Here is a 27,708-nt window from a genome sequence, read left to right as displayed (position 1 = left end):
AATGGAACACGTCAGGGCTTCCCTCTCTCCCCCCTCATCTTTGTCCTAGTCATGGAAACCCTTATGCAAGCCCTAAGACAGGAGAGCACTATCCAAGGTTTGAAAATTGAGTCCCAAGAATTCAAACTTGCTGCTTTTTCTGATGACCTCCTAATTCTTTCCACCAATCCCCTCATTTCCATGCCCAAAATACTATCTTTACTTAACAAATTTAGCTCCCTATCCAATTTCAAGATTAACCCACAAAAATCACAGATCTTACACACTGGCCTATCCCCTCCCTGCATTAAAGCACTTCAATCGAACTGTCCGTTTAACTGGACTGAACAACACCTAACATACTTAGGTATTAGAATAAACTCCCATCTTCCTGACCTGTTTCACCTGAATTACACTCCCATCCTAAAATCCATCACCGCTCAATTGGACTCATTGGAGGGACACTATCTTTCCTGGTTCGGCAGAAAAAATATAGTGATGTCCTTGATCATCCCTAGGCTTACCTATCTCCTCCAGGTGCTGCCTATCATGATTCCTGCTCTTATTTAAAAAAATTGAACTACCTTATCCGCCAATTTTTATGGCAAGGGAAAAAACCCAGAATCTCCTTTTCCACCCTTATCAAACCCAAACATTTGGGTGGTATAGGTCTCCCCGACCCAGAATTATATATGAGATCCATCCACCTATGTAGAGCGATTGATTGGATCCGCAACCCCCCTCACAAACTCTGGCTCCCAATTAAAAATGCTAACTTTATCTCTCCCCTTAGATCTCTGTTACTGACAGATAAACCACTACAAGCCTCACCCCCAGGGACTAATCCCTTGATACGCTCTACCATTAAAGTTTGCAATTGGTTCTCCTCTAACCATAATGTCCTATTATCTCTCCCCCCCTCCTGCAAGTTAAAGATCTATTCTCCCTAGCTCCTGTGGAGATCAGATCATCAGCCCCTTCAAAGCTTAGGACCTCATCTACCCTTGTAATGGACCTCCTAGACAAAGATGGTTGCGTACTATCTGAGCCAGAACTTGCCTCCTCCTTAAATATCCCACACACTAGCTTCCTCACTCTTAAATTCCTTAGAGCTGAATTAATCCTACGAACTAGGTCCATATCCTATACAAACTCCCCTAACTGGTTCGTGACCCTATTGACCAATGCCTGTTACCCTCCCAAACTGATCTCCCTTCTCTATAAAAAACTGAATCTTCCCCCTACAGAGATTAAACCCACTTTGTAGGTCTATGGGAAAAAGACCTGGATAGACAATTTTCAAACAGAGAAATCAAATCACTCCTTATTATCCCACACAAACTCTCAAGGTGCGTCCGGGTGCAGGAGAACGGATATAAAATTTGGTATAAATGGTATAAAACTCCAGATAAAGTGGCTCTCCTGTACCCCGACGTTCCCAATACTTGTTGGAGATGTGGCTCTGAGAAAGGCACGTTCATACACATCTGGTGGACCTGCCCCCCATTATTGGCTTGGTGGAAACAAATCTTCCAGATATGTAATAATATATGCAAATCTAATTCTCCATGTACACCTGAAATTGCCCTTCTATCTCTTGGCGTATCTGCTAAGGGCAACCAAAAAACTTCTCTCCTATCTTATATGCTATTCAGAAGCCTGCCTACTGATCCCCACATTGTGGCGTTCTACTGAAACCCCCTCCATTGAACAATGGAGAAACAAAGTAGACCAAATCTATCGCCTTGAGGAGCTTTCTAATTGGGAACTAGGGACTAGAAAAAAGTTTCTTCTTACCTGGTCTGCCTGGAAAGATTACAGAAACTTATTTTAATCCATGGGTCTCCATTGTACTCCCCTCTTATGTAATCATCTCAACCAGATGTAAACTTGTCTCCTCTCCATCTCTGATTTTTGAACTTTGATATTTGTTCTCACTAAGCTTTATTTCTTACACAATCAATTGTACAATGTACTCTCCCCCTACCTTCTGTTTCCACAGTTTTTGACATCTGAATGAAGTTTACTTTTAACTTGATGTGTCAAGAAGTATTGCATAATCAGTCTATTGTAACCTCATCTTTTGAAAAATGCTTTATTGTTTAAAACAATAAAAAATGTTAAAAAAAAAGAAAGGAAAATCTGCCAAAAAAGTGAAATTTCATCTCTATACTCCATTAATTCTTGTGGAACACCTAAAGGATTAACAGAGTTTGTAAAATCAGTTTTGTATACCTTGAGGGGTGTAATTTTTAAAATGGGGTCACTTTTTTGGAGTTTCTACTCTAGGGGTGCATTAGGGGGTCTTCAAATGTGACATGGCAGCTTAAAATTATCCCAGTGAAATCTGCTTTCCAAAAACCACATGGCGTTCCTTTCCTTCTATGCAATGCCGTGTGCCCGTACAGCAATTTACAACCACATATGGGGTGTTTCTGTAAACTACGGAATCAGGGCAATAAAAATTTAGTTTTGTTAGTGGCAAAAAAATTGATAAAAATGTTAAATCTGCCAAAAAAGTGAAATTCTGAAGTTTCATCCCCATTTTCCATTAATTCTTGAGGAACACCTAAAGGGTTAACAAAGTTTGTCAAATCAGTTTTGAATACCTTGAGGGGTGTAGTTTCTAAAATGGGGTAAATTTTGGGTGGTTTCTATTATGTAAGCCTTACAAAGTGACTTCAGACCTGAACTGGTCTTTAAAAAGTGGGTTTAGGAAATTTTCTGAAAAATTTCAAGATTTCCTTTTAAACTTCTAAGCCTTCTAACATCCCCAAAAATTAAAATGGCATTAACAAAATGATCTAAACGTGTAGTAGACATATAGTAAATGTAAAGTAATAACTATTTTTGGATGTATTACTATCTATTATAAAAGTAGAGAAATTAACATTTGCAAATTTGCAAATTTTTCCAAATTATTTGTAAGTTTGGCATTTTTTTATAAATAAAAATAAATGTTTTTTACTCAAGTTTACCACTGTCATGAAGTACAATATGTGACGAGAAAACAATCTCAGAATGGCCTGAATAAGTAAAATCATCTTAAAGTTATCACCAAATAAGTGTATCACTGGTTTGTTATCCTACTAAAACTTGACTTTTATCAGATTATATATATAAAAAATATGTCCCACATTAATAGTAGTAGATGACTGCATATAGAAAAAATCTGACCAGGCATATATATCAGCAATAAGGTACTTGGCACTACGTATATGTGTATACAATACAATACTACGTATGAGTATACGCAATCCAGTATTATGGATTACAAATGAAAATATGGTTTGACCACTTATTATGATCACCACTCACGGTTTGTTGTATAGAAGTTGCGTGATCTTAGTATCCAGACAACTGGGTGATCGGTTGGATCCGTGGTAGTCCCTTTGTCTGCTGAAAAAAAGTGGATCCAGATAATGCTTAGTTGCTGAGTCTCTTAGGTAATAGGTCAGGCAGGTAGGAGAATGTCCCTGGTGAACTGTTTTTTTCCCTGCCTAAAAGCGGAGAGGTCTCCCGCCTATATGCGGGAGAATCACCCCCTAAGGAGCGACCCCACTTCTCGATGGCTGACCCTATTATTCTGACCCTCTTGTTGTCTCCTGGTGCTGGCCTAGTCAGGTATTTTTTCCAGTGGTTGTTCCCGACGCGTTTCCTCTGACCGGCAATGCTGTCAGATTCATCAGGGGTTATGGAGATGATGTAAATACGGTGTAATAACCGTTAGCTCGATCGCTCTTGATGGTGTCCCAGCTGAATAGATGCAGTCCAGGACCAAATAAAGTGACACATGTCAGATTTGCAAACTATGGCCTGGTCCTTAAGGTGAAAAATGTCAGGCTCCTGAAGGGGTTAAAGGATTGTTTAAGGGATTAAAGTCTGTAAATATTTTGTTAGACCAGAGTTGCGAAAATGAGTGGAGACCTGAATCTATTAAATTTTTTAAACATAAGTCGGGGATTACCAGCTCACATGTCTCTATGGAAGATGAAGAAAAAGAAAGTGGAATTAGTTGGTCAGTCCTAACTAGGGGTCTTCCAGATTATTGATATAGTTTGTAAACATATGAGGTTTTTGTTAAATTTAGTATTGAAGAGTGAGCTGTTAAATTGGATCTGAATTGATGGCTTTAGAACCCATAATCCATGTCTCTATCTCAACCCATTTTTTTTAAGTATCTTTGAAGTATAAGTATCTAAACTGATCACATATAATGGCTTTATAATAGTGCATAATAGATGGGAAATTAATGCCACCTTTGGCTGAAGGTTTATATAATATCTTGGTGTTGACTTGGCGTTTTTTCCCCATAAGTGTTGTAGTATTGTTGATTGGAGTCTGTTTATATAGGAGGTGGGTAGGGGGATAGGTACATTACGTAGGAGATATAGAATTTTTGGTAATATGATCATCTTTATTGCTGCTGCTTTGCCCAGCCAAGATAGAAAATGTAGGTTTAAGTCTGAGAATGATTGTTTAATGTTTTTAAGTATTGGTTGATAGTTATATTCAAATAGCAAAGAGGTAGGATAGCTTAGATGTATTTCCAGGTAATGAAGGGCTTCAACAGCCCAACTAAATCCAAATGTGTTCGTTTTTTTTTTTTTTTTTTTTATATAGACGGTGCGATTCCAATATTGAGCATTTGTGATTTGTTTATGTTTACTTTATAATATGAGGCTTCACCAAAACTGGAGATTATGTCATTAATGGGGCCCAGTGATTCCATAGGGTTGGATGTGGCTATAATAACATTGTCAGCAAAAAGTCCAGTATGGTGGTCTTGTTGTCCTACTCCTATACCTTTAATTAATGTGGGGTGATGAACAAATATGTTCTGCGAAGGGTTCCATAACTAATGCAAAAATCAATGGCGGGAGGGGGCAGCCTTGTCTAGTGCCGTTCTTTATTTTAAAAGAGGAGGACAGAAAACCTGAAGTGTACACCGAGGCATTTGGGTTAGAGTATAAAGACATCACTGCTGATAGAAAGAAGCTTGAGAATCCAAATTTGCACAGGGTGGCTTTTATGAAACCCCAGTGCATTCCATCAAACGCCTTCTCTGCATCCAAGGAGAGAAGCAGAGAAGGCGTCCAAGTGCTACCTACAACATCTATTAAGTCAATCTGATATCCAGGATTTTTGCATAAATCTGAATTGAGGAGAGAAATTGGTCTGTAATTAGCAGGGGAGTCTGGATTTTTACCAGGTTTAGGTAGAGTTATTATAATTGCTCTTGACATGTCTTGTGAAATTTGCCCATCCAGTGCCATTTGATTCTTACCAGAAAGGGGGCTAGAATATTCGAGTAGGTTTTATAGTATTCGTTATTTAGCCATCAGGACATGGGGTTTTGTTTTGCTTTAAAGTGGCGATAGCTCAGTGGGTTTCTTTTAAAGTAATTTCTCTATTTAGATCAGATATATATTGAGGGAATAAGGAGGGGAGGTTAATATCATGCAGGAAATTGTTTATATATGTAGGGGTAGGTTGAATGGTATCCATGGAAGTGTCAAAATTATATAGAGAGGCGTAATATTTTGCAAATTCCTCTGCAGTGTCCTTAGGATTTTGTTGTTACCTAGCAAGTATTGGATCTTACATCTTGCTTCTTTTTTATTCTATTAGCTAGCATTTTGGTTGCTTTGTTACCTTGCCAATAGTAATTTGATTAAATTTTCCTAAGGTGAAATTCATATTTATGGTGAAGAAGGAGATATAGTTAGTGTCTAGCTTCTTTTAGTTTGGGAAGAATGTTGTGATTGAGAGAATGTTTGTAGTCTTCTTCTAGTGTTTGGATTGTTTTTAGAAGGTCATTGACCGCTGCAGTTCTAATTTTCTTTTGGGTAGCTGCCAGTTTCAAAAAGTGACCTCTCATGTATGACTTGTGCGCGCACCAGAGAGACATCTCTGATGTCATTTGATTATCATTAAGTAAGAAGAACTCAGTAAGAGATGAAGTTGTTTTTAGATTTGGGAAACTGCAGAAGGGAATTATTGAGTCTCCATGGAGAAGTAAAATGGGTGTTAGATGTTTTGGACAGTGTGAGAATAACTGCCGCATGATCTGACCAAGAAATTTCTAGTATTTCTATGTGGCGAGTATTTTGCAAGAGCCATCTGTCAGAAATGAATAAATAGGTCTTTTCGAAACCATATGTCAAATAAACTTTCTTGAAAAAGAAAGTCTTGTAAAGTGGATTTATTAGATTGTGGATTGGGGGGGGGGGGGGGGTTTGTTCTGTCCACTTTGGGATATTAGTAGCAGGTTGAAATATCTCTTTAATGAACTTTAATTAGTGTTTGTTTGGGGCATAAAGGTTAACTAGTGTGTATAGTTTATTATTAATAGAGCAGATTAAAATGATAAATCTGCCTTCTTCATCTATAAGGTAGTCATGGCACTGGAAGGCCAGGGCGTTTTTGAAACCAATGATAATCCCTCCTTTTTTGTGTTGGGTGTGAGCATAAAATAAGTTGGAAAAGGAGGAGTGGTGGAATCTATGGGCATCAGACTGATTCAAATGAGATTCTTGAACACAAAAAACATCAAAGCTTTGCTTTTTAACTTCTGGCCAGAATGTGGAGCATTTGAAGGGGTTAGTCAAACCCTTCCCATTGAGTGATATAATTTTAAGTATCATACAAGTGTTTGAAAATGGTGCATTGGGACATGAAGTAAAATACAACAAGGTATGTAATTGATAGTGTCGAGCCCGATGCAGCATTTCTCACAGTAAATATGGAATTAGTGAGTTTCTCTTCCTCTGTTGGTGATTCAGAGCAGATAAGTCATCTGGGCATCTGTAGAATGGTGACATTGGAGTCGTAGAACCTAAAAATAAACAACTGAAAAAGAAAAAAATTAAACATAGGTCCAACTAGGACCAAAGGTATCATAGGATTTGTAAAAGTGGAGAGTGGTAAGTCTCTTGGATAAGAGGGAGACAGACTTAGGTAAGGGAGACAAGCCCCCAATCACTAATGGATTGGTGGATTACAGCATGGTACTGAGAGATGAACTAAAAAGACACTAAGCAGTCTGATACATAAAGTCAAGTCTGCGTGGTGTTCAAGGTGTAGCTTGTTTGGAGTTGGAACTGACTTTGGACCATTCCTGGGTTAGCATAGTCGTTTTTGCCTCGGTGTGGACGCAGTCAATTCTCTGCCTTGATCATTGGTTCCATCTTGAGTAGAGGATATGTTCCATTTGCGCAGGATTTCTTTACCTTCTTCAGGAGAGTTTAGAATATGTGTAGTACCATTGTGGTGTACAATCAACTTAATGGGATAACCCCACTTGTAGGGGATGTTGTTCAGCCTGAGAGCTTTGGTGTACTGTAAAAATTCTCTTCTTCTTAGAGTTACTGGTGGTAAATAGTGTTGATCGCAAATATTCTAATCGCAAATTTTTATTCAAGAATTTGCGAATATCTAGAATATAGTGCTATATCTTCGTAAGCGAATATTCTACATTTTTATTCATCAGTACCCATTATCCCTCACTGCTTCTTGCTTGTGGGCCAATGAGAAGGCTGCAATTGACTTTAGGAGTAGTGTTGATTGCGAATTTTCGGATCGCAAATTTTTATTTCAAATTTTCCGATTGCCGATTTTCGCAATCAAGAAAATAATGACTGGAGATCACGAATTCTCGAATTCGCAAATATATGATGAATTTTGTGAATTTTGAATATTGCACCTGCCGCTCATCACTGGTGATAAATCTGTGAAAAGAAAAACTTGCTTGAATCTCTTAGGAAAGTCTTGCTGGTTTATTGCTGTTTTCATTATGGCTTCTTTAAGGTGATAAAAATTAAGCCTGGCTAAAATGTCCCTTGGCACACTTGCTGGAAGGGATCTTGGTTTGGGTACTCTCTGTGCCCTGTCTATTACCAGATCTGAGCTTGGAGTTTCAGGGAGATAAGCCACTATTAAATCCTTTAGGAATTTCTTTAGTTGCGAATCTGTGATGCTTTCTAGGATGTTTCTAAAGCGAACACTATTGCGCCTAGAGGGTTCTTCTAGGTCTGCTATTTTCTGTCACGGTAGTTAAGATAAGGGAAGTAAACAGAACACAACAGGGCAAACAAAACAACTGACTAGGCCCAAAATTCTAGGGAACAAAGGGGTAACCTCCTAGCAATCCCTAAAACACTTTCCATAAACTGCTATGCCCATGTGCATATCTTGATGGTAGATATGCACATGCCCACGTACCTAGGGCTATAACACACTGAATCAAACCCTCAGCTGTAGGGAAGAAGAAAAGAGACACGCAGCTCCTTCAACAACCGAAGGAGCTAGCGTCCCCCTAGAGGCCTAGTAAAAACAGACCGAGAAGGAAAAAGGGAAAAGGACTTATCTAGAGATGTGTTGGAGCAGACGATCCACCAAACTTCCAGAGCTCACTCAAGGCAGAACTGTAACCCGCAAAGGCTATAGGGAGAGGGAGGAATAAATAGCCTCACCAATTACCTAAAGAACAACACCTGGGAGGAGGAGGGATTCAGTTCAAACCCACAACAAAAACAAACTGTCAGATCGAGTCACGTGCAGCAACTCTGACAGATCTCCTCAGAACACCTACAGGGCAGGGCGTGACATTTTCAACTTGATAACCACTAACTCATCTTCAACTGTGTTGTGGCCATCCACTAGGGTATTGTGGACCTCTATAAACTCCTCCATTTTGTATTTTAGGTGAGCTGTGCGCTCTCCTATGGCCACCATTTCAGTATGGAGGGATGATAGTGCCTCCTTAATGTCTTGTAATATAGACTCCCTGAGATCTTTAAACATGAGCTGAAATAGAGGAGTTAAATCTTGTAATATTGTTTGAGTCTGAAATCAAGAGCATCGATGAGGGAGCTGTACTCACCAGATTCTGGGTGATTGCCACGGTGGGAGAGTTGTGATATGGAGCACTGGGTGAGTCTTTCTGGGGGTTATTACCTGGAGAGTTGCTGCTACATGTGGTTTGGCTGGCTGACACAGGAGAGTTCTGACCACTCTGGTGGGAATCGGCACCATCTTGGTGAGCGGGAGACGCGTGAGTAAAGAAGGCAGTCAGCTTAGTTGGACTTGTACTTTTTCTTCTTCCTCTTGTCATCTTCTGTGACATCTATGAAGATTAGTGGATAGTTTTGGTTCACTCTTGGTGGAAAAAAGTTGCTTAGGAGCAGTTTCAATGTGCCGCTTGTGATCGTAGGCTTGGAGCTACCAACTCACTTGTCCTTCTCCCCTGACAACTGGCCACGCCCCCTGCCCTCGGCTTATTTTCATAGGTAGCAGAATTTGGGCTTGACCTACGTCTGGCACGTTTTGAGCCTGTGCCCACTTTCTTAGCTGCATCGCCAGTTCCCAAGCTGACCACTATAGAAGCAGATCTGGCCTTGGCATTTTTTTGGAAGTGTTGGCCACATGTTTTTTTTACAACACAGGTTTAATGAGACGCACAGGACTGAGGAAAAATTAGGACGAGGTGCTGCCAGTAAAAGAGGATCCGCCCTTCCTCTAAAGTGAATAAATAATGTTAAAAAATATACTGGGCACACTCACTTATGTAGAATCATATATTTTATTCAAGGACATGTAAGGTAAAGTAAAATCAATTATTTTAAAAAACACATATAAAATACAGTCAAGCAATATAAGAACACATGGATACAATAAAATATATAGATATAGAATAAATACTAGGACCAGTGGTGGATAGGCTAGGGATGGTAAAAAATCAGTCCATACGAAAATCAGAACAAATAGAAGTATAGCCCAGCTGGTGGCTTGAGCTAATATAGTGGCTAGCTTCACAAAGTACTATAAGGTTCACAGTCCTGATTCACTGCAAGAGGATAATGTAACTGTGGTACAACAGAATTCACTTAAGTGAGTATACTTGCGGCGTCCCGCTAATACTCACTGTTCCTTATGCGGTTCCTTATGCAGGTAAACTTGGAAACAAAATTGTCGTTATCAGCTGCTGCTGTAGCAACTGAAGGATACTGTGTCTTTTCTCTGTGCCCTTGCGATCCTCTGAAGAAACGACAATGCTTTAGTAAGAGACACACAATGTGCAGCTGCTCCTTCCAAGAAGTGAAGGGAAAAAAAACACTTCTTGGAAGGAGCAGCTGCACATTGTGTGTCTCTTACTAAAGCATTGTCGTTTCTTCAGAGGATCGCAAGGGCACAGAGAAAAGACACAGTATCCTTCAGTTGCTACAGCAGCAGCTGATAACGACAATTTTGTTTCCAAGTTTACCTGCATAAGGAACCGCATAAGGAACAGTGAGTATTAGCGGGACGCCGCAAGTATACTCACTTAAGTGAATTCTGTTGTACCACAGTTACATTATCCTCTTGCAGTGAATCAGGACTGTGAACCTTATAGTACTTTGTGAAGCTAGCCACTATATTAGCTCAAGCCATCAGCTGGGCTATACTTCTATTTGTTCTGATTTTCGTATGGACTGATTTTTTACCATCCCTAGCCTATCCACCACTGGTCCTAGTATTTATTCTATATCTATATATTTTATTGTATCCATGTGTTCTTATATTGCTTGACTGTATTTTATATGTGTTTTTTAAAATAATTGATTTTACTTTACCTTACATGTACATGTCCTTGAATAAAATATATGATTCTACATAAGTGAGTGTGCCCAGTATATTTTTTAACACATGTTTTTTTTGCCTTACATCTGGTGGCATTATAAGCGAAGCTTGTTAAGAGATCATTTGCATCCTTTTCTTCCCTGGCTCCAAGACACAATCAGACTTAGTAATAATATGTTGCTTATCGGAAACCAGGTGGAACTGTAGCCTGCTGCTACTTTTACTATTACTGGACAAACATTTGGTGCTGCAACTGCTGTTTGCACTGCTACACCTACATTCTGACTTGAAGATTACGAGGCAAAGGTCATTTTCCACTTTCTCATTTACCAGACATTTTATTATGATGCCTATTTCAATAATGCCAAGTCACAGGTTTGGTACAAAATGTTGTCTAACAAGCCAGCCTTTCCATAGCCTAAAAAAAAATGATGAATATGGATTAGGCACAATATAAATAATAGTGAACAGTTCCTAAACTAAACCTATCTTTAATGTCTAAATACAAAAAGTTTAAAAGCTTATATTTGGCACGACACTTTTTAAACTCCCCTTGCTGCCACTTGTTTCAGGACTGGCATGTGTGCGGTAGGTTAATAGGAGAAATTTGTTTTAGGAAAGAGGACTCCCACTGAGACAATTGGTAATTCTGTAGGATGGTCAATTTGACTTGACCTATTCTTATGAAGGATTACTGTAGCGCGGTATTCAAAACATCTTGCCTAAATATCACACTTTTCTTGCGATAAGATCTTGAAAAGAAAGTGCTTTAGTCACCCAAAATGCTGGCTTGCTCTCCTTAGCTTTGAAAATCCAAATAATATTATATATTTTTTTTTATTAACAATGGTTTCATCAGGCGTTAGGCTACACATTGAAGCTTTGATGTAGCGGGTGGTTTTATTGAGAAAGGTTACAGTGAACTGGAAAGCACTCTGCAGTTCCTGTGGTTTATACAAAATAAAATGTTGATTAACAATCATGTCTAGCAAAGTCTGTAGATAATTGTATAGCATGAAGTGAGGAAAGAAAAGAATAGGACAATAACGTAAAAATATGTTTTATTCTGATAAAAAATTGTTAAAATATTGTCTTTAATATTTAGTAAAATTAAATTAAAAAAATGTGGAACATATTGCTATCATTATTATTATTATTATTATTATTAGATATTGCATTTATTGATATTCATTTAGTGTGTGATTTTAAAAAAATTCTAACTTTTTTATTCATGTCCAAATCGATTTTACACAAATCAAAAATGCTCCAAATGGCCTTAAAATTAGTATATGATGTTCTGAGGTCTCCTAGGACTCAAAATTTTTAAATATTTTTTTAATTAATTTTTCCTCTTTCTTTCGCCCCCCTCCATACTCACAAGGCACTTACTAATGTATTGTGATTGTCCATTTTGATTCCTTGGCTGGCTGGATTCATATTTTCATCACATTATGCACTGATTGTTTCCATGGTTACGACCACCCTGTAATGCAGCAACGGTGGCTGTGCTTGCACACTATAGGAAAAAAGCACCGACCTTTGCATACTCCCGCAGTCCCAGCCACCATAGAGGCTAGCTTTTTATTCTACAGTGTAAAAGCATGGCCACCTCTGCTGGATTGCAGGATGGTCATAACCCCTGGATACGTACAGTTTATAATGCAATAAAAAAATGAATCAAGACAGCAAAGGAGGAAATATGTACAATCACAATACATAGTATGTGCCTTGTATTAAATTTGACTACATAATAGATGCCATTTTCTGAAGTGAGACAACCCCTTTAAGCTCTTGAATGCAGTAACAATAGAAAATAATGTCAGAGTGACACTGACATATATAGCTGTGGGTAAATGCAATGTTAACAGTGTTAACAAACAACCCCTTAGTGACCACTAGGGTGGTCACTGAAGCTAGTTTAACACCTGTGGCACATAGATCTAGAAGCCTAATTGGCAACGGTTTGTGTCAGGTTGATTGTCCACATTATTGCTGGAATGGAGCCAGATCTCTGCCGGACACCATTATACTTAGTGAGGCCGGTGGGAATTCCTTTTGTATTCGGCAGTGACAGTGACAGTGCCAGATTCTCTGCCAGATAAGCCTGTCGGAATTCTCACCCCAGGTGGAAAACTAGCAAGAGGGGCTTTAGGATAGCCTGCTGCCGTTTAAAGGCAGCCCAGTCTAAAAGCTGCATGGGTCACTGACCTGTCGTATGTGTGTTTTTTTTTTCTTCATATTAGAAAGCTTCCAAAAATGGGAATAAACAGTGTTGCAACCAAGTGTCCAAAAAGTATGCCTTAATAGGGACATTATAGTAGGCAGATAGACAGTGGCATGATGACAGCTGCAGCAGCCATAAAGTATGGAACATGATGGTAGGAAGGCAGATAGTGGCAGTGGCATGATGGGGCACTGTCAGCAACAACAACAGATTTATTCAGTCGGAGGTGTGTGAAGATCCATGTCTTTTTAATTTTGACAAAAGTAATGTTTAATACATTGGCAGAGGACAACTTTGTCTGTTTGGATGTAGAGATGTCCCGAACTATTCACCGGCGAACAGTTCCCGGCGAACATAGCTTGTTCGCGTTCGCCGCGGCGGGCAAACATATGCGATGTTCGGTCCACCCCCTATACATCATCATTGAGCAAACTTTGACCCTGTACCTCACAGTCAGCAGACACATTCCAGCCAATCAGCAGCATACCCTCCCTCCCAGACCCTCCCACCTCCTATCAAAAAGCAAGGACAGCATCCATCTTAGATTCATTCTGAAGCTGCAGTCTCACAAATTTGACTAAGTTGTAATCGCAATGCGATTAATACAGGTTATATTGATCGCATTGCGAATTCAACTTAGAGCTGGGTTCCTAATGGTTGTTTTGCTAGAATATAATGAAGATTGAGAATATAGTGCTATATTCGTTATATTCGTCAATTCTAGCAATACAACCATTAGGAACTTAGCTCTAAGTTGAATTTGCATTGCGATTAATGCAGGTTATATTTATCGCATTGCGAATTCAACTTACCACACTCTGCATCAACTATGTAATTTTCCATGGGAGTTTTGCCATGGATCCCCCTCTGGCATGCCACAGTCCAGGTGTTAGTCCCCTTGAAACAATTTTTCCATCACTATTGTGGCCAAAGAGTCCCTGTGGGTTTTAAAATTTGCTTGTCTATTGAAGTCTATGGCGGGTGGCCCGGTTTGCCCGTTCGTGAACATTTGCGTAAATTCGCGTTCACCGTTCGCGAACGGAAAATTTTATGTCCGCGACATCTCTATTTGGATGTGACAATGACACTTGTTGTGCTGAAAAACCTCTATGAGATGACACTAGGGGTTGGACAAAACAGTACGGAGAGAGCATACCTGGACTAAACTGGGCACTGTTTCAATCTGCTCCTAATTGCTTCATCATGTTGATTATATGGAACAGGCTGTTGCAGTTTCTGCTGCTTGTGGTAGCTGAGACAGCATGAGTTGGGTGACTCTACGGAGGGCTGAGAGGGGTGTCTTCATCAGACATGCGGGCAGTAGGTGTCTGCTCGCTGAATGCTGTGGCAAGCTGCAAACACAGTGTATGCTGGTAATAAAGTAATTTTGCCACCATTCTACCATTTTTTGTCACCTTACATCACAAAAAGTACAATAGAAAGCGATCAAAAAGGCGTTTTCCCACCAAAATAGTACCAATCTAACCATCACCTCATCCCACAAAAAATTAGCCCCTACTTGAGACAATCGCCCAAAAAAAATAAAACTATGACTCAGAATATGGAGACACTAAAACATAATTTTGTTTGTTTTAAAAAAGCTGTTATTGTGTAAAACTTACATAAATAAAAAAAAGTATACATATTAGGTATCGCCGCGTCCGTATCGACCAGCTCTATAAAAATATCACATGACCTAACCCCTGAGATGAACACTGTAAAAAATAAAAACTGTGCTAAATAAACCATTTTTTGTCACCTTACATCACAAAAAGTGTAATAGCAAGCGATCAAAAAGTCATATGCACCCCAAAATAGTGCCAATCAAACCGTCATCTCATCCCGCAAAAAATGAGACCCTAACTAAGATAATCGCCCAAAAACTGAAAAACTATGGCTCTCAGAATATGGAGACACTAAAACATGATTTTTTTTTTGTTTAAAAAATGATATTATTGTGTAAAAATTACATAAATAAAAAAAAATGTATACATATTAGGTATCGCCGCGTCCGTATCGGCCGGCTCTATAAAAATATCACATGACCTAACCCCTCAGATGAACACCGTAAAAAATAAAAACTGTGCTAAATAAACCATTTTTTGTCACCTTACAACACAAAAAGTGTAATAGCAAAGGTAATCGCCCAAAAAATGAAAAAAATTATGGCTCTGACTATGGAAACACTAAAACATGTTTTTTTTTGCTTCAAAAATGAAATCATTGTGTAAAACTTACATAAATAAAAAGAAAGTATACATATTAGGTATTGCAGCGTCCGTAATAACTTGCTCTATAAAAATATCACATGACCTAACCCCTCAGGTGAATACCGTGAAAAAATTTATATAAAAACCGTGTAAAAAAAGCAATTTTTTGTCACCTTACATCACAAAAAGTGTAATAGCAAGCGATCAAAAAGTCACACGCACCCCAAAATAGTGCCAATAAAACCGTCATCTCATCCCGCAAAAATCATACCCTACCCAAGGTTATCACCCAAAAACTGAAAAAATTATGGCTCTCAGACTATGGAAACACTAAAACATGTTTTTTTTGTTTAAAAAATGAAATCATTGTGTAAAACTTACATAAATAAAAATTACTGGTATATAACACCCCTGCTTCAAACACTTTTTTTGGGGGGAAACTGGTATATCACACCAGTTGAACTTATTTGTTCCAATAGCGTTTGTCACTCTGTGCAGCTGTGGTAACGCAGCAAAACCGCATACAAATGCTGCACTACCTAAATGCACTATATAGAAAGTATATTATTGTTATATAACACTCCTGCTTCTATCAGTCTTTTTGGGGGGCAACTGGTATATCACACCAGTAGAAATCATTTCTTCCAATAGCGTTTGTCACTCTGTGTAGCTGCGGTTAATGCAGCAAAACCGCAAACAAATGCTGCACTACCCAAATGCACTCTATAGAAAGTATATTATTGGTATATAACACCCCTGCTTCAATTAGTTTTTCTGCGGGGCAACTGGTATATCACACTAGTTGAAATTGTTTGTTCCAATAGCGTTTGTCACTCAAAGCAAAACCGCAAACAAATGCTGCACTACCCAAATCCACTATATATGTTAAAGCCGATTTATTGGCCTGTGTTTATGGGAGGGGCGCCTGGAGCCTTCATTAACAGACCAGGCGCCCTCACCCACGTTCTGCATTGGAGCGGTGTTGATGTGCGACAGCTGAACTCAGGGGCTTAGCAAGTTATCAGTGGCTCTGACCTTAGGAGTCATCCTCTACTGCTGCTGCTTGGTTCAGGTAAGTTGCTGCTACCTTCGGCAGCTTCAGTATGGTCCAGTCCGGTTGGTGGTGCCTGGCTCATTAGCTGAGCAGGAGCAGCACCGCACCGGAACCTTCCTGCATGGAAGCCCGTCGGCTCCCCACGTGGCAGTGTCGTCAGGGCGCAGGAGTCAGCGGGACTCCATCTCGTTTTTTTTACAAAGTATTGCACGGGCCGCAGTGCTCCTAGAGAGGTAGGGGGTGGGTTGGGGGGAGGGGAGCTTGTTAAGATTAATGCTGGTCTTCACTGGTTTTCTGTGTGTTCTGGTGGGCATGTTCTTGGCATAGGTCTGCGTCCTTGTGCGGCAACAGCTTACAGGGGGCCTTTACTACGTTCAGTTCAATTTAGTAGAGACACGTTACGTTACATTGTCATGCTGCAATGGGGCTATACTAGCTCTTTTCTTGTTGTAGGTCAGCTTTCCCCCCCTTTGTTGGCTATTTTCGTGGGACCAGGTAGTAAATACAGAACATATATATATATATTTGTGAATTAGCTTGGTGGACATTAAACAAAGGTTTAGTGTCATTGTTACTTACACAATCTTGTATAAATCATTGGCAGGTTCGGACCCTCTATTTCCGTCGTATTTAGCTGTTTTTTCACCAGGGTTCTGGTATGTTTCGCCAGCTGGCGGTTGCCATGCATTGGCACTTCTCTTTCATTGCGTGCACCTGATAAGAAAATATATATATAATTCTTTTGGCATGTGATTCGCACAAGCTAAATATCACGCTCAGGGGTGGGTCACGGTTTAGCCGCATGGTCACAGGGCTGGCCTAGGTTTGCACGTTCCACATCCACGAGGCCTTCTGTTCGCCACCAGGATGTCGGAGGGGGGCAGTGTTCCATCACTCTGGAGTTGGATCATTCCCAGGCTCACATCGGAGCTGTTAAAAAGGGGCATACCTTTCTCGGCCTCGGCAAGAAAGGCAGAGCTGTAACTCTTACTGGTGGCAGATACAGCAGGTCCTCGTCAGGACGAGGTGTCGATGGCTACGTTGCAGACTTCTCTCACCCAACTGCTTGTGATGGTCAACAACTTGACATCGTCAATTAATAATATTCAGGCCAGGCTGCAGACTGTAGAGTCTGGAAGTGCTACTGCTGCTAATCCTGCCCAGGACATTCCAGTCGCTTCCACGTCCGCTGCAGGTTCCTCAGGTATCGTGTCCTCCGTGCCCAACATCACGACAGCGCATTTTATTCCAGCAAATGTCAAGAAGGACATTCTTGAGGACAGAGATGTGAATCTGGCGTCCTTGCTTATTGCTACCAGAGATATATCTGATAACAAATTTATTGCATGTGGTGATGTTTCCTCGTTCTTAGGAGCCGCGATCACAGGATTAATAAGAAGTTATCAATTCCGGAATTCGTTCTGGCATTCAGCCTGTATAGAAATGTCATTGATCTGTATCTTTATAGGGTTACTGATTTGGGGCATAAGTATGGCGGTGCTGCGTTCTATGATTATCATTGTTCTTTTCCTGCGAAGTCTGCAGCAGCACTCAGTCAGTTTCAATTTACTACAAGTAGGTTAAGGCTGACATGTCAGCCTGCATTTGTGGGAGGGGCGTAGGCGCCCTTAAAAGGAGGCATGCCCTCTCCCCATTTGCGTGCGTTTCTGGTGCCTTTTCCCGCCTGACGTCACGCCCCGTCCTGCTGTACTGCTGTGCAGGTAAGTTTGCCGAGGGTTCCCCTCCAACGCTTCCCGCTCAGCTGTCGGGGTAAGTTTCACGTTCCGCCGCACCCCTCTCCGGCGTGTCCCCCCCCCCCCCCCCCCCCCCCGGTCCGGTCCGCTCGCCACCCACCTCGCATCCCGGTTGGTACGCCCGGCTCGTCCTTGCTCAGGCGCCGCCCTGAGCAGATCTCGCGGGACGCCGGCAGCACTTCCGTTGCCTTGACAACGGAGCTTGCGTCCCGGCCGGCCTCTGCTGTCGGGCTCTCGTCCTGGCACCGGCCGCCACAGCAGCTCAAACCCCCCTCGTCTGGCTGGTCCTGGCGCTCTCCCCACGGGCGGGTCCGTCTAGACCCAGGGGTGCCGCTTCTTTCCACGCAGCCACTGGCCGGCGGCCGGCTGCTGTTTACCAGCAATAAAGTTCTAAAAAAAATAAATAAAAAAAAAGACAGCATTGGTTTACACACACTGGTTCTTCACAATAAGCCCCATCACAGGCCCTCGCCAGCACACACATATCATAGCTGCTTGCCAGGGTCATGGCACACCGCTAGCTCCCACGTGCCCTCCCCTGTCTTGCTAAGCAGCAGACCAGTCAACCCTCCACACCCCACGGCAGCGGTTCCGCTACCTCACACCTCAGCTCCCACAAACACAGTCTCATCAGTTCACAGGGACACGCAGTTCCCTGGTTCAAGGGTCGTACAATGGCGTAGCAGGGGCCACCCCCCCCCACCCCCCTCACGCTACTGGTTATTGTTGCAGACTCTGGTTACTCTGCCGTGCTTGCCATCCATCGTCTGCCAAGGTTCTCAACAAATTCCACCCGCTGCGAACACCGCCATTCTGCTCTGCCACATCTACGGACGTTGTTCGGTAAATACTTATTTTTTCTATGTCATATCATGCTCCGCCATGTTTGGGGCCTATTTTGTGTTAGGTTTACGTATTACTTGTCATCTCATTGCCCTTGGGGCTACGGGCTTACGTTTTCCCTCATACCATACCGGTTCCCGGTCGCGCTTCAGGCTCACGTTTCAGTTTCGCCAGAGCCGGGGTCAGGGACAATCAGTTTAAAAAAAAAAAAAAAAAAGGGGGGCTTAGGCCTCTTTCACACTTGCGTTGTCCGGATCCGGCGTGTACTCCACTTGCCGGAATTACACGCCGGATCCGGAAAAACGCAAGTGTACTGAAAGCATTTGAAGACGGAACCGTCTTCCAAATGCGTTCAGTGTTACTATGGCACCCAGGACGCTATTAAAGTCCTGGTTGCCATAGTAGGAGCGGGGAGCGGGGGAGCAGTATACTTACAGTCCGCGCGGCTCCCGGGGCGCTCCAGAATGACGTCAGAGCGCCCCATGCGCATGGATGACGTGATCCATGTGATCACATGATCCATGCGCTTGGGGCGCCCTGACGTCACTCTGGAGCGCCCGGGGAGCCGCACGGACGGTAAGTATGCTGCTCCCCCGCTCCCCACTACACTTTACCATGGCTGCCAGGACTTTAGCGTCCCGGCAGCCATGGTAACCACTCTGAAAAAGCTAAATGTCGGCTCCGGCAATGCGCCGAAACGACGTTTAGCTTAAGGCCGGATCCGGATCAATGCCTTTCAATGGGCATTAATTCCGGATCCGGCCTTGCGGCAAGTGTTCCGGATTTTTGGCCGGAGCAAAAAGCGCAGCATGCTGCGGTATTTTCTCCGGCTAAAAAACGTTCCGTTCCGGAACTGAAGACATCCTGATGCATCTTGAACGGATTTCTCTCCATTCAGAATGCATTAGGATAATCCTGATCAGGATTCTTCCGGCATAGAGCCCCGACGACGGAACTCTATGCCGGAAGACAATAACGCAAGTGTGAAAGAGCCCTAATTCTCATGTTTGCTGTCTGTTTTCCGTTTGCAGGCTCACTTGTTGTGTTCTTTCTGTTGCCAGTTACGTTTCTGGCTCACGTTTCTGTTATAACATGTCTGCTGCCTGTTACGTTTCAGGCTTACGTTTTTCTCTGTCTAGCGTCAGTCACTTTCCTGGCTCACGTTTTCCGTTATTTCATGTTTGTTGCCCGCCACGTCTGCGGGCTTACGTTTTTCCTTTTCTCTTGCCGGTTCCTCTCCGGTTCACGTTTTAATATATGTCATGCTGCCTGTCACGCTTCAGGCTTACGTTTTTCCAATTGTCGCCTGTTACGCTTCAGGCTTACGTATCTACTGTACCCCGTCTGTTGCCTGTCACGTCGTCAGGCTTACGTTTCTCCCATGTTTTTATTCCCCGTCACGCTGCCGGTTTTACGTTTTCCATTACCGGTGAGAGGTCAGGATCATGCGGTTAATCACTATTCTTTGTCGCTATCATTGTTTTTCAGGTTCGATCGATATTATTTTCTACGGTACGACCCCAGGTTTGGTGTTCTTTCCATGTGTTTACTCCCGTGTCAATGGCCACGTCCTCGTAGCGCTTACGTCTTGTTTTCACTTTTAGGTTGGTAAGGTCTTCCACAGTAGTACCCCCTTCATAGCTCTAGGCACTCGCCCGCCCCAGTTCGCTCTTCATCACCATTCACGGCTCGGGTGTCGTCGTTCTGTCACGTGGGGTCTCCAGCTCAGATGTTAACTTTTTGTTTATCACCTCACAGCCACGATATGCCGCAGATTTCCAATATCGAGGAAGCCCTGTCCATCCCGGAGACACCCGCATCCGAGCAGCCCAGCTCCTCATCACTGAGGAGTTGGACGATCGCTAAGTTAATCGCGGAGCTTAACAGAAGAGGGATCCAACACCCCGCTTCCGCCCGGAAAGCCGAACTATTCAGGCTACTCACGGCGGAGCCAGCAGCCCAGGACTTGGAGCAAGTCTCCATGTCCACTCTGCAAGTGTCTCTGACACAACTGCACGCCATGATGAACACTATTGTCTCCTCAGTCTCAGACGTGCAGTCCAGACTCCTGGCCGTCGAGTCTCACCAGGGACTGACATCCGAGCGTGTCGCCTCTCCATTGCCGGTTGCCCCCGCGGCAGGGTTGGTTCCCCCAGGTAGGGTTCTTGGCGCACCCGAGGTAGCTCCGGCCCACTTTATCCCCAGCAACATCAAGAAGGACATTTTAGAGGGCAAGGACGTCAACCTGGTGTCTATTTTGATAGCAACCCATGACACAGTAGAGAGCAAGACCATTGCTTGCGGCGACATGTCCATCGTCCTCAAAGCGAGGGACCCCCGCCTCAACAGGAAGCTAACCCCCACGGAGTTTGTCCTGGCGTTTAGCTTATACAGGGACGTCATCTGCTCCGTCCACCCTGAGAGGCGGGAAGAGTTGGACACTTACCTATACAGGGTCACGGATTTGGGCCACAAGTACGGTGGGCAGGCTTTTTACGATTATCATCGCTCGTTCTCAACTAAAGCCGCCGCCTCGCTGGTCCAATTCCAGCACCTCACGAACTGGGCGGTTATGGACATGGAGCTTTTTTGTCGACATTTCGCGTGCCTCAGGGCACCGGCATGTACGTCATGCCAGTCCATTACTCACTCGTCGGATTGGTGCCCCAACTCAGGTCCCTCCACATCCCAGGGCAGATCCCTCCGTAGCAGCTCCGGGTCCCTCCAACGACCTGGCGCTACCAGGGATAAGTTAGGCCGGCCAATAGTTTTCCTGGGCAACAGCCAGGTCTGCAATAATTTTAACCAGGAGGCTTGTTATTATAACAAGTGCAGGGCTCTCCACGTCTGCGCAGGCTGTTTCAGGGCTCACCTGCAGACGGCGTGTCCTCAAAGAACAAGGCCATCCTGACTAAGCGGGGTCAACGTGGTCTTGTTAGAGTCCCTGTTGCGCGAGCACCACAGCCCGCATTGGGTGCAGTTCCTGGTCTCCGGGTTCACCACCGGGTTCCACACGGGGCTGGTAGCTCTCCCACAAACTTCCTGGGAAGGGCCCAATCTACTGTCAGCAAGCAGGGACCCTGAGCCGGTGGGGACCCTGATCAAGTCAGAGTTGGAGAAGGGGTTTCTCATCGGCCCCTTCCCCTTCATTCCATTCGACCTCTGGAGGATCAACCCTATCGGTATTGTGACCAAGCAGTTCACAAATAAAAAACGTTTAATCTATGACTTGTCGGCGCCTCATGGCTCCAGTGTACCCAGTCTTAACTCCTTAGTGCCATCTGAGGAGTTCTCCATGAGCTACGCCACCATAGACGAGGCCATACAGCTGATCCTCCAAGTAGGTCGGGGGGCGTGGTTGGCAAAGGCAGATATCGCCGACGCCTTCAAGCTGCTGCCCATTCATCCACGGCTCTGGGGGTTCTACGGCATCAAGTGGCAAGATCAGTACTTCTTTGCCAATCGCCTGACGTTCGGGTCCAAGAGCAGTCCCTGGCTGTTCGACCAGTTCGCTCAGGCATTGCATTGGATCCTGGTCAACCACTGCGATTGCCCTATGACCATCCACTACTTGGATGATTTTCTCATTATCGAAAGCCCAGACCGCCAGCCTTGCAAACTCCAGGCTCTGCTGCAACTGTTCGGCCGACTCAACGTTCCGGTGGCAGCTTCAAAAACCGAAGGGCCCGCCACGGTAATCACCTTCCTAGGCATAACTCTAGATACAGGGAAGATGGAGGCCAGGCTTCCAGCCGAGAAATTGGCAAAGATCAAGGCAGCCATTTCAACTGCGGCGGGCTGCAGGACCTGCACCAAGGTCGAGTTGCAGTCCCTTTTAGGCATGCTCAACTTTGCCACCAAAGTCATGCCCCAGGGCAGGGCCTTCATGTCCAGCCCCAGAGCAGGACAGCCTCGTCACCTTAGACGCCCAAGCCATGGCCGACTTGTCCATGTGGGAGAACTTCCTGGCCACTTGGAACGGAGTCTCGTTGTTTGTTCCTCGGCTAGGGCCAGAGTCCACCTTGATTTTCTCGGACGCCGCCGCCTCCGGGGGGTTCGCGGCGATCTGTGGGAACCAATGGTTCGCGGGCCCTTGGCCACCCGAGGTATCAACAGCCAGAGGCGCTTTGCAGTCATCCCCTTTGCTGGAGTTCTACCCAGTCGTGGCGGCAGCCCAGGTGTGGGGCAGCCAGTGGGCCAATTCTTCTGTGGCGTTCATCACTGATAATCAAACAGTGGTGGACATCATCACCAAGGGCAGGTCTCAGTCACCCCAGATCATGTCATTCGTCCGCAGGCTGGTCTGGCTCTCACTGGTGTACAATTTCCACGTAGCATGCAAGCACATCCAGGGGGTTCACAATGTGGCCGCAGATGCCCTATCTCGTTTTAATTACGAAACTTTCTTCCAGGTCATGCCAGAGGCAGACCGTGTGGGGCTTCCTCCTCCGACGTACCAATTGCTAGTGTTGGATTAAACCCTTTTATTAATTCAGCAAAAATATTGATGCAGAAGTCTTTGTCTCACAACACTGCCAGGAACTACAGGACCGCCTGGAACACCTTCAACAGGTTCAGGGGCCTACACCCAAGTCAAGACACCAACAAAACCACGTACATCACAGCTTTCATAGCCTTCTGTCATTTCGATCTCAAGCTGTCCTTCAACACCATTAAATTGTATTTGGCCGGAGTCCAACATTTTTCCATGTTGGAAGACCCCGAAAGCAGGTCGGTTTTTCTATCCCAAGCAGTCAGGGCAACCCTTAGGGGGGTTCAGAAAAGTAGTATCACAGCCATCCCGAGCAGGCAGCCCGTATCTGGGGAACTATTTAGGAAACTTTCAACCTCCCTAGATAGTCTTCCTTTTGGGCTCCTTCCCAGCACAGTCATCAAGGCTGCCACGTACCTTAGTTTCTATGGGTTCTTAAGACCCGGCGAAGTCACCCGCACTTCAGCTAGGTCCAAGGGCCTCACCAGGGGTCAACTAGTCTGGCACCACGAACATTTCTCCCTGCACCTCCTTACTTCCAAAACCTCGCAGGTAGGTCCACCAGTGGAGGTGGATTTCTTCCCTTCTGCCAACGCATGGTGCCCGGTCCAGGTACTCAAGCGTCTGCTGTCGGCTCTGGGGGACTCCGCCCCTGACCAACCATTGCTCCCGTTTCAGGCTGCAGCCCTCACCGCTTCGCAATTTATCTCACACGTCCGCACTCTGGCTATGGGTTGGGGTTTCGACCCCAAGGCCATTTCAGGGCACTCATTCCGCATTGGAGCTGCATCCGCAGCTTCAAAACACAACGTCCCCGGCCACATCATCCGAAAAAGGGTCGCTGGCGCTCCTCATGCTTCACACGATACATACCTAACCCCCAGGTCGAGATATCCCAGGCTTTCCACAAGTTGGTTTTGTAATTCGGTTCACTGCCAATAAAGGTTTTTTCCTCCCTACCTGTTTGTCTTTTTGCCCCCTTTTAGGCTTACCCGCGGCATGGCTAAGGGCACCTCTCCAGCCATATCAGGTAGGCATGGTGGTTTTCCTCTGTCAGGTTCGGCACGTTCAGGCACGAGCTCGGCCGTAGCCTTGACCACAAGTAGGTTAAGGCTGACATGTCAGCCTGCATTTGTGGGAGGGGCATAGGCGCCCTTAAAAGGAGGCATGCCCTCTCCCCATTTGCGTGCGTTTCTGGTGCCCCACCCACCCTCCCCTTTTCTCTTTTATACTCATCAGGGTATGCCCCCTTTTAGGCTTACCCGCGGCATGGCTAAGGGCACCTCTCCAGCCATATCAGGTAGGCATGGTGGTTTTCCTCTGTCAGATTCGGCACGTTCAGGCACGAGCTCGGCCGTAGCCTTGACCACAAATTGGGCTAATATTGACACTGAGCTTTTCTGCAGACATTTTACAGGGCTTAAAGCACCGGCGTGTTCTTTGTGCCAATCTATATTACATACGGCCGAGTGGTGTCATCTTTCTGCCGTCGGTGCAGAGACAGCCCCCAGGGCCCCTTCAGCTGGCCCGTCGGATGCTCTCAAGGGTACTGGCACGGTCGATAAATTATGTCTCCCTATCAAATTTTTAGGGAGATCCCAGATTGGTAACAACTTCAATTTTGCAGTGTTCAACTATGGTCAATGTTGTCTGCTCCATTTGTGTATCAATTGTTTCAGAGCTCATCCTAAGGTAGCGTGTACATTAAAGTCAGACAAAGCGTACCTGAGTGTCGTTAACACTGATTATTTACAGTCATGTCTGCTAGGTCATTATGACCCCGAGTTTGTTAACTTCCTGGTCACAGGTTTCGTGGCATGTTTCCACACGGGACTGTGTTTGCGCTGCCTGAGGTCACGCATGAGTGTAGAAACTTGCAGTCTGCTGAGAGAGCACCAAAGTCAGTTGACAAGTTATTACAGACTGAGGTCAAGAAGGGGTTTCTTATAGGGCCATTGACAGTGTCACCGTTTGAACGGTGGAGGGTCAGCCCGGTAGAGGTAGTTACCGGCAAGTTTAGCAAGAAAGAAAGGCTGATTTATGATCTATCGGCCTTGCACGGGTCTCATATCGCTAGTTTAAACTCCCTTATCCCGTCTGAAGAGGTGTGCATGAAGTATTCCACTATAGACCAGGCCATAGCAACTATTATGCAGTTAGGTCCGGGCGCTCACTTATCGAAGGCCGACATATCTGATGCTTTTAAACTCCTTTCCATCATGCCTGCGCTCTGGCAATGGCACGGCATGAAATGGAGGGATTTGTATTATTTTTCCACGAAGTTAACGTTTGGCTCCAAGAGTAGCCCTTGGTTATTTGATCAGTTTGCGCAGGCCCAGCATTGGATCCTGAAATCCAAGTTCCACTGCGAACATGTTATCCACTACCTGGATGACTTCTTATTGATTGAATCTCCAGCTGGTACACCGCAGGGACTCTATTTCTGTGGGCTGTTTTTTCTCAGCTAGGTGTGCCGGTATCACCTAATAAGGTTGAAGGCCCTTCCTCTGTTATCACTTTTCCAGGGATTGTGTTGGACACCAGCTGAAATTATTTGTTCCAATAGCGTTTGTCACTGTGTAGCTGCGGTAATGCAGCAAAACCGCAAACAAATCCTGCACTACCCAAATGCACTATATAGAAAGTATATTCTTGGTATATAACACCCCTGCCTCGATCACTTTTTTTGGGGGGGGAAAGAGAGGGTATTACCGGTAAAGTATTTCGAGACTTGTCCGATATGTTGGATAGAGACCCTTTTGAGGTCCTCCCTAGTCTGGTGTTCAAAGCTGCTGTCTACCTTGCATTTTATGGCTTCATGAGACCCGGCGAGTTCACTCGTACTACCACTAATAGCAGGTTCATCATCCTCAGCCAGTTAAGTCGGACTCCTGACGGTTGCGTGTTGTCATTGCCAGTTACCAAGACTTCTCAGACAGGTCCCCCCACTCAGGTTACTTTTTTCCCGACTTCCCATTCCTGGTGCCCGATGCAGGTTCTTCGACAGTTACTGATCACCTTAGCTGACCGAGACCACAAAAGTCCATTGTTGCCTTTTCCCATTGCACCTCTCACTACCTCTCAGTTTGTGGCGCATGTCCGCATTTTAGTGTTTAATTTAGGCTTAAATCCTACTTCCGTGTCGGGACACTCTTTCAGGATAGGGGCTGCTTCAGCTGCCTCCAGAAACAAGGTACCGGCTCATGTTATCCGTAAGCTCGGTCGATGGCGCTTCTCTTGTTTTAATAGATACATTCCGCAGCCTAAACACGAGATGTTGTTGGCGTTTCAGAAGTTGGTTATGTGATACTGTTGGTAATAAACTTGCTATTCTGCAGTTGTGGTGTTTTGCCCTCTTTCAGGTGTCCCTCCTACGCAGCGGTTATGGCACAAATCAAGCCGCTTGGTCCAGTTAGTTAGGTAGGTGGGGGGGGGGGTTTGTCCAGGAAATCGTCTTTCCTAGATAGCCCCGACCACAAGTGTTAAGACCGATTTATTGGCCTTTGTTTGTGGGAGGGGCGCCTGGAGCCTTCATTAACAGACCAGGCGGCATCCCCCACATTCTGCATCGGAACGGCGTTCCCTCCAATCCGCCCTTATACTGGTTACATTCTGCAGGGTATGCCCTCTTTCAGGTGTCCCTCTTACGCAGCGGTTATGGCACAAATCAAGCCGCTTAGTCCAGTTATTTAGGTAGGTGAGGGGGGGAATATTGTCCAGGGGATCGTCTTTCCTAGATAGCCCCAACCACAAACAAAGTATATTATTGGTATATAACACCCCTGCCTGAATCACTTTTTGGGGGGGGAAACTGGTTTATCACACCAGTAGAAATTATTTGTTCCAATAGCGTTTGTCACTCTGTGTAGCTGCGATAACGCAGCAAAGCTGCATACAAATGCTGCACTACCCTAATACACTACCGTATTTTTCGCCGTATAAGACACACTTTTTCCCCCCCAAAAGTGGGGGGAAAATAGCAGTGCGTCTTATACGGCGAATGCTGCTGATTTTGCTGAGTTTTCAATGATACACCCGCCGCGATGCCGTGCGGCGGGTGTATCAGCTGTGAGGGAGGCGGGACTGGGGGCCGGGATCTGCTTTTATAATGACAGCGGGGCCCGTGCAGTGACTGTATTCTACTACACGGGCCCCGCTCACTGTATAATCCTATGTCTAATAGTTAATTGTAATTGTATGTAATCGCATAAGGAGTGTATTACCGGTACTTACAACTACAAGTGCTCGCCGCTAGATAGGTAGCAGAGAGGAGGGAGGAGGCAGGCCGGGAGGACGGACGCTGGCAGCGTGAGTCATACGTCATGCGCCTGCGCCGCCCACTTTATGAATGAAGCAGGCGGCGTGGGAGCATGACGTATGACTCACACTGCCAGCGTCCGTCCTCCCGGCCTGCCTCCTCCCTCCTCTCTGCTACCTACCGAGCAGGCGAGCGCTTGTAGTTGTAAGTACCGGTAATACACAGCGCTCCTTATGTGATTACATACAATTACAATTAACTATTAGACATAGGA

Source organism: Bufo bufo, chromosome 1, assembly GCF_905171765.1.
Source record: "Bufo bufo chromosome 1, aBufBuf1.1, whole genome shotgun sequence".
Classification (NCBI taxonomy): Eukaryota; Metazoa; Chordata; class Amphibia; order Anura; family Bufonidae; genus Bufo; species Bufo bufo.
The sequence above is the reverse complement of the archived record's forward strand: the minus strand, read 5'-3'. Positions refer to the sequence as shown.